Source organism: Schistocerca serialis, chromosome 2, assembly GCF_023864345.2.
Source record: "Schistocerca serialis cubense isolate TAMUIC-IGC-003099 chromosome 2, iqSchSeri2.2, whole genome shotgun sequence".
NCBI classification, from domain to species: domain Eukaryota; kingdom Metazoa; phylum Arthropoda; class Insecta; order Orthoptera; family Acrididae; genus Schistocerca; species Schistocerca serialis.
The window spans coordinates 811951499-811963585 of record NC_064639.1 but is presented as its reverse complement, the minus strand read 5'-3'; positions in this window follow the sequence as shown (position 1 = coordinate 811963585).

Genomic DNA, 12087 nt, shown 5'->3' with positions numbered 1-12087 from the left:
AAACTAAAATTAAACTACTGAACATATTGCCAGATGGCTGTGTTACAATGTAAGTTTGACCACTAGGAGTGCTGTATAAAAATTTCATCTCTCTAGCTTGAGTGGATTTTGAGGAAATGTTCCTTATATTCGAAAAATTCTAATTTACGGGAAATGGCTATTAAAGTTTCTCAATACATTCCTGCACTATATGATGGATTATCGGGGTCTTCTTCTTCATCCTCCAAAAGCTTCCTCTTCTGTCTTCTTTTATGGCCTGTTGTTCCATCATACTTCATATGCCTTTCTCTTCTTTCTGCTCCTCTTATCCTTTCTCTGTCAATATTTCTTAGTGCTCGTACAGTGTTCACCCCAGCTGTAAATCCTAGTGCCTTCAGAACTTCACACTTCACACTGTTCCCTTGGTTGTAGGTTACTATTGCATCTATACATTGCATCATAAATGCCAAAGTGCAGTGTTTCTATGCTTACAAACACCCTTTTAGGAATCACTTTCCAAATCAAATTGTTTACGCTCTCATTAGGATTCTGCGTCAACCATCTAATGCCACTACCAAATCCCTAGAACCACCGTTCATTTCTACAGATTCCTCCACTGCTTTCTTCATGGTTTTCAAAGCCACATCTTCAACAGAGGATCCTATCACTTCACAGTAGTACCGAAATTTGCTGGAGGCGATGGCAAGTTCATAATACCACAAAACAGTTTACCAGCAGCAGACCCTTTTCCAATGGATCGAAGACCATACACAAGTCGAACAAGGCTATGGCCGGCCATGTGTTGCTTAGCAGAAGAACGCACTGTTTCAGTAATTGTAGTATCGCAACTTGGTATTTGTGTTACTTTTCTTTTCCCTACGTTCTTCCTCTTCTTATATACACGGTTACTAAAACGTGGCATGGTAACCAGAACAACGCTTTACACAAGAACTATAATACCACCAACAACAGGCGCAACACTGAGATAATTCGAAACGGTAAACAACAAAGAGACGATGTTCCGCGCTCTTAGCGCTTCATTTGTCACAGAAAACAATGTAGCCAACCCTTGCACACTCGCTGTATGCGTAACACAAGGCGCTGTATGCGTAACAGGCCGAGAAAATCCCAAGCAGTTCGCCAGGAAGTCACGAGAGGGTGTTAGAGGCATTCAGCGGCCGCCCATTTCCTCTGCAGGCGTGGGGGAAAATGGTAATAACTCCACTTCTAGGCCGAGTAGAACAATAATTCAAAGTTTGCCTTAAAGAGGAATGTTCCAGTTAATTTTCGGTAGCAAAAAAAAATCGTAATTTTTTGGATTTGACCACCTCCGGCTCCCCTTAATAAATTTCGATGCTGACGTTTTAAGAGAAACCCTTAGACTGTTTGAATACTTCGACGGTCGTGGGGTAGAACGAGACAAGGCCGGGAAGTAACGCACAGTAATTTTACTACCAAATAGTTCAATAGGTAACAAAACAACAAAAAAATCACAAATGAACTTACACATTTTCCAATTGCGTACTGCAGATTTCGCTTCTGTATGTGTCGCAAAGTTTTGGCCGGCCAGGAATTTCTTCGTGGGACCAAACAGACGAAAGTCGGACGGTGCAAAGTCCGGACTACATGGTGGACGCTGGAGCACCTCCCACAAAAATCTGGCGATTTTCTCACGAGCAGGAGGAGCAACATAGGGGCGAGCATTCTCATGAAGAAGTCTGACACCGTCACGTTAATGTTGTGGCGTTTGTCACGAAGAGGGCAAGACGAAACTTAGCCAGAGTTTTAATGTAGGCTGTGGTATTCACAGTGGTCCCGTGTTCTGCAAATATCCACCAGTAACACACCTTGCATATCCAAGAACACTGTGAGAAGCACTTACCTTGCAAACTGAGTCACTTGGAATGTTCTTCGTATGGGAAATAGGATGTTTCCACTCCATAGAGGTCTGATTGCGTTCGGACGTGTAGCTTCATCACCAGTGAAGATTCCTTTCAGAAAGTCGTGCCCTTCTGTGGAGTAACGCGATAAGGTATCCAAACTTGTTATCATTCGGTGGCGCTTTTGGTTGTGTGACAGGTTCTTAACGAGCACTAAGTTTACAAAATTTCGGCGTGTCATGAACAGTATCGCACACCCCACCATAGGAAATGTTGAACTGCTTCGATAAGGTTTGCAGTTGTATACACCAGTCGTTCAAAGCTGCTGCGTTATGGCTCTGAGATTCTGCGCGGTTCCGGCTGTTACCGGCCGCCCGGATCGTGACGAATCACTAAGGTTCACACGGCACTATTGGAAGAAAGCACACCTCCTGGAGACATTGCTACGGTCCAAACAGTCGTTCCTATACACGCCATGCATGTTCCTATGAATCTCACTCGTTTTATGCCTTTTGACCCACAAATATCGAACTACACTTCGCTGCTCTTCATAAGTTGGCGCAGTAACAATCGTGCCAGTTTGGCTGCAGCTGCACATGAAAACAAAATACCCTCTGTACAGCAACCTCCCAGCTAAACGCCGTGAAATTTCAACATTCCAGCTGCAATACCCGAGGAGAAAAATTATTCAGCGTTACTTTCCGATACTTACTCATATATATAGTCGTGACTATGTGTACGAGAGCGGATAGTGATTGTCGTTATCAGAACTAAAGTACTGTACTTCCATTCAGTTGAGTCGCACGAACTAACGTCCTTTAAAATTCTTCACGTTTGCAACGTAATAAACTACTGCGTGAGTTAGAAAATTAATTACCGCTGTGGAGAAAGTTAAATTGTTCATTACGTACGGACTGTTTTTACCGGAACTGTAAATTTCCTATCGTGATACTCATAATAAAAGCAGATGGACTGTAGTTTCGCTATCACAGCAACTACGTCTAACGAGCTTGTGTCCAAAGGAATGATAATGGAGGAAAATATTACCGCCTGTATGATTATATTCCAAGCAAGAGCACATATCAGCTGTAATTCCATGACTGAGGGGCTACAACAATTACGGCACCAGCACCAATGAGCCGCAGTCGACGTCACAAGACAGAAACGTCGAGTAGTTAAGCTACAACTAAAGCCACTCACTCTTTCTATCGATTATATAGACTAAAAACATTTTAAACAGATAAAAATGTAATTTCCTTTCGTTTTTTGTCATAAACTTTTCTTAGTATCTGTTTTCCTGAAAATAAATGTAGTGTGTGCAAAGAGTGTTTCGATGTTGACATTGTTACTCCCACCATTAACGGTAGTCAATACTGTTTGCTACCTCTCTTTTTTCTTTTGCTTTCATGTAGTTGCTGTTGCACAATTTTTAAGTGCATTATGGAGGGGTGTACTTTTAGATATGTGGCAATGTTTTTCTCAGGTGCGTTTGCGTGTTTTGTTCTAATCTGTAGTAATTCGTGAAGTCGTGGCGTCCGCCATTACATCCCGAGCGCAGACCAATTATAGCAAGGCTGCTTGTTTGCTATTGGTGCAAGGCATGTTATCTGCAGGATCATCGAGTCTGACAGCTGTCCAACTACGTAAACAGTGTTTCCATACACTAAAACGTCATATTACCGTTCACTCATGGCCAAGTGGGAATTTCTTTGGCTTTCAATTTATAATTGTTCCATTAATGTTTCAGAAATTACTTCAGGGATTTTTTTGTTTTTGCGTTCTTTTGGAGGTCGTTACCAAACTCTGAAATGGCTATTTCCACTGACTTTGGAGGTAAAACGGTTTCTTTTGAGTTTAAATAATCGGAATTCACGTCCCAATATACGCAGAGTAAATCTCATCAAACCATTTTCTTGACATTGTGAAAGTGTCATGCGTGATAAAATTTCCAACCTTTTCTCTGCAACTTTCCACAAGGCCACCGCGATAAAGTCTGCCTGAAAATGTAGCTGCACAACAATAGGAGTTTTACTGATATGGAGGACGGCTGCGGAAGCCTACATTCGTATATACCTGTCATGTTCTCGAATGCCGCAGTAACCATATCTGGAGTGGTAGATTTAGATCTTCAGAAACTATTCTCTATCAACTCACAGGCTGGTGTTGTTCCAGTTCAACTAATTAGAATAATGGCATTAATTCTGGACACTTTATTGAAACGTTCATTCACGTTTTTTTCAAAAAATTTGTATGCAAGTCGTGCTGTATTAAATCAATGAATTATACTTCTGTTTTTCCTTTATGACATCCATACCAGATATTTATCATATTTAGAAAATGGGAAATCTTATATTTTTATTGTTAATAAATAAATACACTTAACTGATAACGATTTTAAATGTTGACTATTTCGCAAGTTTGTGGAGCCGCAAAGCAAAAAATGTAGAAACGTATTTCTACATTTTAATAATCGGAAAATATTAGCTTCTTTGGTTACAGATGTGGGAAACCGGTCGTTAAAACCGTAAACATATGCCTAAAGATCTATAAAAGTAATTGTTTGCATTGTTTCGTTCCTGTCTTTGGCGACGGTTTTCAAGTGTCTCGCCCCCTTCCATCAGCGACGGGGTTCTTTTGAACTTGCTCTGGACTTGTGTGCTGCTCCCCAGGTATATGGGGCTTATAAACTACTAATTCTACAACTTGACGTGCAAATATTTTTGCATTATGTTCATCACTGACTGTGACAAGACCCCTCACGTTTGATCTCTTTTTCACGACGTGCAGCAGAGGCAGTGCCAGATACAGCAAGCATTATGGTTGGAGACGATATCTGGCATCACTGCAGCCTCAAAGGGATACAGCTACCTTCCACGAACCCCCTCCGTTGTCCGTGAGGTAGAGAGTGATTCTATCGACGTTGTTGAGTGACCCTAGCAGTCACAACACTTAATCCTCCCACGACTCCTCTTCCTGCACTTTCCCATGCTCTGTCCCACACTAGTCATTAAAGCGTCGCTGCCGACATAATAGGGCTCCCTGCTAGTCCTCCCTCCATGTGAAATTCGCTATCCCACGTGCTCCGGCGCGCATATGTGCCTGAAGGGCATAATACACCTTTTTACGAACTGTTCCCTCTTATGGCACCCTGTCCCGAGTATAATTGAAATATTGTTAAATAACTGATGTAACAAAAATGCAGTTACTATTCTGTCGGTGATTACCAGACACAGAATTGATTAAGATCAAAGGCAAAGGTCCAAGAACTAATTTTTTATAAAATGTCAATGGATGAAAACAATATTAATCTTTCTGCCCTTCGTTGTAGATGCTTTTGTTCTTGTTACCCGTTGTCCTGAAAATAAACGGGATGTGATTTCACCTAGACGGTTCTCGGTCCTTGAAATTATTTGAGAACAAAATGTAATCTTCCTTTCGGTCTCAGTTCTGTGGCATATTTTCCTCATTCAGATAAGTCTTCAATAATATAAACTAATCGTGCTCTGGAAATGACATATTTCAAGTATAAATATAACTCTTTTAAAATGTAACACCAGTTTAAGCCATTTTCATATGTATACTTCACTTTTAAATTACCAAGAGGCAATATTTTCACACTTCATGAAACACTGACACTATATTCCACTATAGTATGTCAGAGACGGGTTATATTTCGACTTCTTCCATCACAACTCACATCCAACACTCCACTACTACCACTACCACTAACCAGGATTTATATCACCAAATCACAGAGTCCCAATCATATCGTTTTTCCGCCAAAGATGGTATACGCACTGTAAGACAAAAGAAACCGACGCACCACGAACAAGTTATTCGAAAGGACCGGAAATCGGAAGGTGCGATGTACATGTACAGAAAAGTAAATTACTAAAATTTCAGAAAATTGTATGATTTGTTCACAAATTCAATAAGTCAATTACGCTTTGATCCACTTCTGGCCCATATGTAAGCAATTATTCGGCTTCGTACTGCTTCATAGAGTTGTTTAATGGCGTCTTGGGGGTATCATGCCAAATGCCGTCCCATTGCCGCGTTAGACTTTCAAAACCCCGAGCTGGTTACAGGGCCCTGCATATAAAGCTCAAAACGTTCTCAATTAGGAAGAATCCGGTGACCTCGCTGGCCAAGGTGAGGGCTGACGAGAATGAAGACAAGCAGTAGAAACTCTCGTCCTGTACGGGAGGGCATTACCTTGCTGAAATGTAAGCCCAGAATGGTTTGCCACGGAGGGCAACATACAGGGCATAAAATATCGTCGATGTACCGCTGTGCTGTAAGTGGCCCGCGGATGGCCACCAAAGGGGTCTAGGTATGAAAGGAAATTATGGCCCTAACCATAACTTCTGGTTGTCGATCCGTGTACCAGGCGACAATCAGGTTGGCATCCCAGCGCTGGCTGGGGCGTCTCCAGACACGTCTTCGCCGGTCATCGGAGCTGACTTCGAAGCGGGACTCCTGAGGAAGACAATTCTACTCTACTCAGTGAGATTCCACGCCGACACGTCTGGCATGATGGGCCACTCCCTCCTTGTAGATAGCATGGACCTCCTGGTTCTAAGTCTCCCAGTGGCATTATCATCATTTTTCCGGGTGAGGGAAGAAGGCTGAGTCTTCACTCTTCAAGATGACTTCGCAAGCTTTTCCGTTGGGGAAAAAAATTCTGTTTCTACCGCTACGGGCCAACAAAACAGCAAACGTTTACACACCTGTGTCGTGCAGGCGTCATCCTCTGCAGCCAGCGAGGCAGGCCTACCACGGACCAGTGCTTGACTCACGTGTGTGTAAATATTCAGTGCAGCAACCCAACAGGCTGCTTTGTTGTGTACAGAATCTTTTTTAATTGCCATGAGAGCTGCAAGGCTCAAACCATAACAAACACAATGACCACTATGATGCTCCTATTGCGAACACTATTTCACATCGGTGTGTCACGTGTGTGCAAGCAGGTAACATCTTATCCATGCAGCATGAACGTATTTATGCCGACACATAGCTACGGATTTGCAATTCACATCGAGCTTTCCAAGGAGGAGTTCTCTCTGTTATTTTCGGTCACGATACATGTTTTAGAGCCTCTCCTGGATCCTCCAGCGGCGTACTCTCCGACGACAACCAGTCTACCAAATCTCAGATCTTTGAAGCTACGTGGAATTGCCAGCCCTCGTTGTCGTGCTGCACTGAGTCTTGGCCTCTACCATAATGGACCTTCAGGACTTTGATATTACGGCACATCGTAGTGTTCGCGCAATCAGTTACAATTAGTGCACCATTTTAGACATCAACATAACATAAATAACTGTGATTCAGTCTTGTGTGGCAGAATTTTGGATCTTGCCCACCTCCAAAAAGAGAATGGACTGAAAATTCTTTCTTATGTTTGTGTAGTTAAGCACTAAAGAAGGCCAAGAGAAGCGTTTGTTTTCATCAATAAATTGGTTTCTCCAGCATGGGGCATAACAGCATGTACGCCCATCATGTTGGGTATTTATTTTTTTGTTGAATTTAACAGAAATCAGTATAGTTTATTCTTGCGCTCATGATGGACCATTCAAGAAGCTCAAATAAAGCTATGAAATAGGCTCCCTCCTTATACCACCATTAAACAAGAGTAGAGACGAGGTGTAAACCGGTAAGTTGGTGGAGAGGATAGCTATAAAGAAGTTCGTGACGAACAGACTTACGAAGGAGATTCGCCTTCCTACAGCACTCGGAACAACAGGCGTAGTGTTAACGGTTCAGACAGTAATGGATGTTTCGTATGTATGTGATTATGTCGCCTCCTCACTGCTCGTCGACATGGCCCGGCGATGATGAATCAATTCCACTAACGTCTTACCGGTCCATTTCAGCTGCACCATCGCTTCTCGCACCATTACTCGCAACGATCCTCGCCAGGCGCTGCGGTCATCGCTGTATGTCCGGAAACCTGAGTCGTGACTGGCTGCTTCAAAGTCACTCTAAAAGCGCAACGTTTGACTCTCCTAGCACTCAGCTGCAGGTTAATTATTCCCGGCGGGCAGCGAGCAGCATAAAACTAACAAGACTTACGTCGAGCAGCAAAGTGCGATGTGGCAGCTGCTTCCAGCGAGGTTTCAACAGTGAGGATGCAGCACAAACGTATCCACAGTTTTGCACGCATTGCAACATTAGCTTATTGAGTCAGAATAATTCCTAATAACGGAGTTGAACGACTTTCTATATCTGGTTGTGTAACTATTCATCCATCGCATGGGTCAGTGAAATAAACTGTCATGTGTCAGTATATAAACTTTTAAAATCTTTATTTTTTTCAAAAGCCTATTGGCTTGGAGTAGCAAATATTCCAGATGAAACATCGTGGCTCCCAGATACCGTTGCCATGTGTTCATGACACTGATTTTTCAGCATACCTTGGACAGAGGGATTGTGCTACATACAGGCCAAAGATAGATGAAGGCTGGCTACAGTGGAGTGTCTAAACCTGGAGTCACAGTGAAGGCAATTCACACCGTCTTCTCTCATCTCAAAACCTGACAACGAACGTGATATGGTGCACTATTCGCGGTTTGTTTCGAGGTAACAATGATCAGGTGCAGATCAACGAAAGATCCAAATCTTTATACAAGACAGTGTACCATGCCACAATGCTACGATCAATAATGAATTCTTTACTGATCAAAGCGACGATTTTTTGCTGTGATGACTTGGCCTGAAAACAGTTCCGACTTCAATTCGATTAGGAACATATGGCCGAAGCTTAAAATTGAGATTTCGTGATGGAATCTCAGTTGCTGGAGACCATGGTCAGTTCGTGGTTCAGAATGAGCTCAGACTTTTGTTGGAGAAACGCCACCCAGAATCGAGGCAGTAATTAAATCACTAGGGTAGCCCAAGAAATGTAGAGAAACTTTGCAATAGCTTTTGTTTCAAATAAATTGTAAATTTATGAAATTTTTGGGTTGCAAGTATTTTTTATTTTAATTACATTTAATTAAATCTTCTCATGCTGCTGGAAGAAATATTAGTACACCTGGAAAGATGACATCGATTTGACCCGATGATGACATGTGACACCTGGGGGGATAGTAGATTTACATACAATGGTTTCAATGATGTTCGCTAACAAATATCATAGTGGCATAGCTACTAGAGCGCAATCAGTGTCTACTCTTAGATAGGCAATGCTCACAGCCAGAAGGCTCAGTGAACTGTGGAAGTTTGAAGCAAGCAGGCAACCATGCCACAGAGATGCTCTCATTCTTCCTATAGCCAATCGAGCAAGCCTGAGAGGGGTCAAGTTGTGGCCTTCCGATTGGCTGGACGGTCCTTTCGGATAACAGCCATACAAGTGGGATGTGCTGCATCACTTGTGCAACAATGCTGGTACCACTGATCACATGAACATTCTCACACCTTTAGACGTGATTCTGGACATACAGGCAGCAAAGACGCCCACCAGGATCGTTGTACTCTGAGGGGAACAGTGGCACATCATACAGCTACCACACCAAATGTAAGAGATCTTATGATCCCACCGTGTCAACACGAACTGCTGCGAACCGCTCATTATCAGTGGGACTACGGGCATGCACACCTCCTGTTCGTCTTCCGCTCACGCCGCAGAATCGATGTTCATGGCTTGACGCCTCTAATTAGTGGTAAAAGTAGTTACAGTGATATACGCTTAACAATGAATATTTCTCACTAGTAGTGTACTGAAACTTTAGATTTCTTGTAGATATATAATGTTTCCACGAACTACTCTATAAAGGAAAGCCGCCGTGTTATCTGGGTCTTATCGCTTGTCTTTTCTTGATCTTGTTGCTTACTTCTTGTATTGCACTCGTGCACCTGTATGCCATTGGATGTATATAGGCTTGCTGCCTTTTCATGTAAGCTGAATCACCGTTGAATAATGATTATCAGTGTAGAATTTCAAAAATTTGTTCTTGTTGTGAAATGGAAATCTGCTCCCCTTTTTACGAATTGCATAAATGAAGCCAGTGCTTTGTACGGGTGGAAACTCGTGTGGTATTTTAATCTGATTCCCAAAAGTAGCTTAAAATTAGTTTCCTTTCATTTCTCGTGCTTTACACCACGAATAACCTGCATTTTAAAGGTATTCACGAAGTTCGATTTTCAGTTAACACAGCACGGTTATCTTTGATTGCTGAAAATATATGTTTTTGTAAAATCACACTAGCAGAAGCTTGCATTAACTGGGACTTGAGCCGGACGACGTAATATTTTGGAATTAAAAGACTTTTCAATTTATTTTGAGTCAGAAAGAAAAATCTTTAGTGATAATTGTATGAAACTGGGGAACTAGAAACGACGGAGAGGCTTTGTCCCCTCTGCCGCCCTCAGTGGTACACAACCCCACAACAGGCTACAGCAATCCACTCACCCCACTACCGCCCGACACCGAACCCAGGGTTAGTGTGCGGTTCGGCCCCCAGTGGACCCCCCGGCAACGTCTCTCACCAGAAGAGTGTAGCCCCAAAGTTTGCGTTGTAGAGTAATTATGGTGTATTGTCACGTGGAGACAGTGTTTGCGCAGCAATCGCCGACGTAGCGTAACTGAGGCGGAATAAGAGGAACCAGCCCGCATTCGCCGAGGCAAATAAAAAACCGCCTTAAAAACCATCCACAGACTGGCCGGCACACCGGAACTCGACACTAATCCGCCGGCGGGATTCGTGCCAGGGACCGGCACGCTTTCCAACTCGGAAAGCAGTGCGTTAGACCGCACGGCTAAGCGGGTGGGCTTTAGGGATCATACCAGAGATAATTTTTCGTAGAAGTAAAATATATCTATAATCTAACAATAATAATTCGTAACATCACGATATTTTCACTTTACATGAAGTATATATAATTGAAGTACAGTTTACATTATTAAATGTAGGACGACAAGTTCGTCATAATAAAAGGCTTTTATTCTTGCTTCCCCAATAATTTTTAGGGGGATACTTAATCAATTCCCCGTAGTAAAAATTAGGCAGAGTCTAGTTCAACGGCTCGACTGGTACCGTCAGAGGATCACTTAGAAGATGGAAAGGCGCGCCGTGGTCTTCAGCGATTAAAGCAGTTTCTGGCTGCACGCATGTTATGTTCATCTGTGCGTACAACGTAGACATTTGGAGCGCTGTCTCTTACAGTGCTGTGGTCGAAGACACACTGTCGCTATCCCAGGCCTTACGGTGTGGGGTGCGATAAGCTGCAACTCTCTTTCAACTTTGGTGATTATGGAGGGGACAGTTACCAGCGCTCGGTAAGTGCAGAATATTGTTACACCCTTTCTTTGGCCGTTCTAGTAACAGGAAGGTGATGTCATTTTCCAAGAGGATAAGCTCTCCCACATAATGCAGCAACGTACCAAGCCAGCAAAATCTATAGACTAGTTTCCAGTCGAGCACGTATGGTATACGATGGAACGAGACGTGTCTCGTACGGCTCGTCACCCAACACCGCTTATAGAACTACTGGATACCAAAGGCATCACCCGCATTCCCTCCCATATTTCATCATGCTTCCATACCTGGTACTTCTGAATCGGTTGTGCTATTGATCTGTAAGTGTAATCATTTCAGGCATTCCTTATTCACTGTTGCAACAATAAATCTTGAGTGATTTGGAAACCTCTAAAAGGAAGTACTGTTTTTTACCGGCAGTGAACTCTAAATGAAATTCTCAAACAGTATACATTCGGTATGGAAATTTTTAATATATTATAATAGGCATTTTAACCAAAATAATCTGTATAAAATATTCAACGAATCTCTACATAGTGTCCAGAATTTATGCCACTACTGTATTTTCGCACTACTGGCTGTCCCGTTTTAATGGCGTGTGGTACCAGGTATTCATTCGAGAAGTGCTGCCACAGTTGTTGGAGGCCGCACTTCATATCTACAACAAGATGTGGCTTCAAGAGGACGGTACGCTATTCGCCTTCGTTATTAATTCTCATGAGCACATGAGCAATACATATCATCATTGTCACACAGTAAAGATAAGTTCCATCACATATCCATCGTGATCGCCGGATGTCACAACTGTGCATTTTTCCGTTTCCTTATGAAACATCAGTTACAACTGTAGAAAAACTGTCGAGGAGCACTTTACCTGCCGCTGTAGCCCATACACGTAGACTGGAGATCGTAACTCTGAAAATCTGTAATAATCTTTAGCTGATGGTGTGAGACGTAGAATGTTCGAGTCA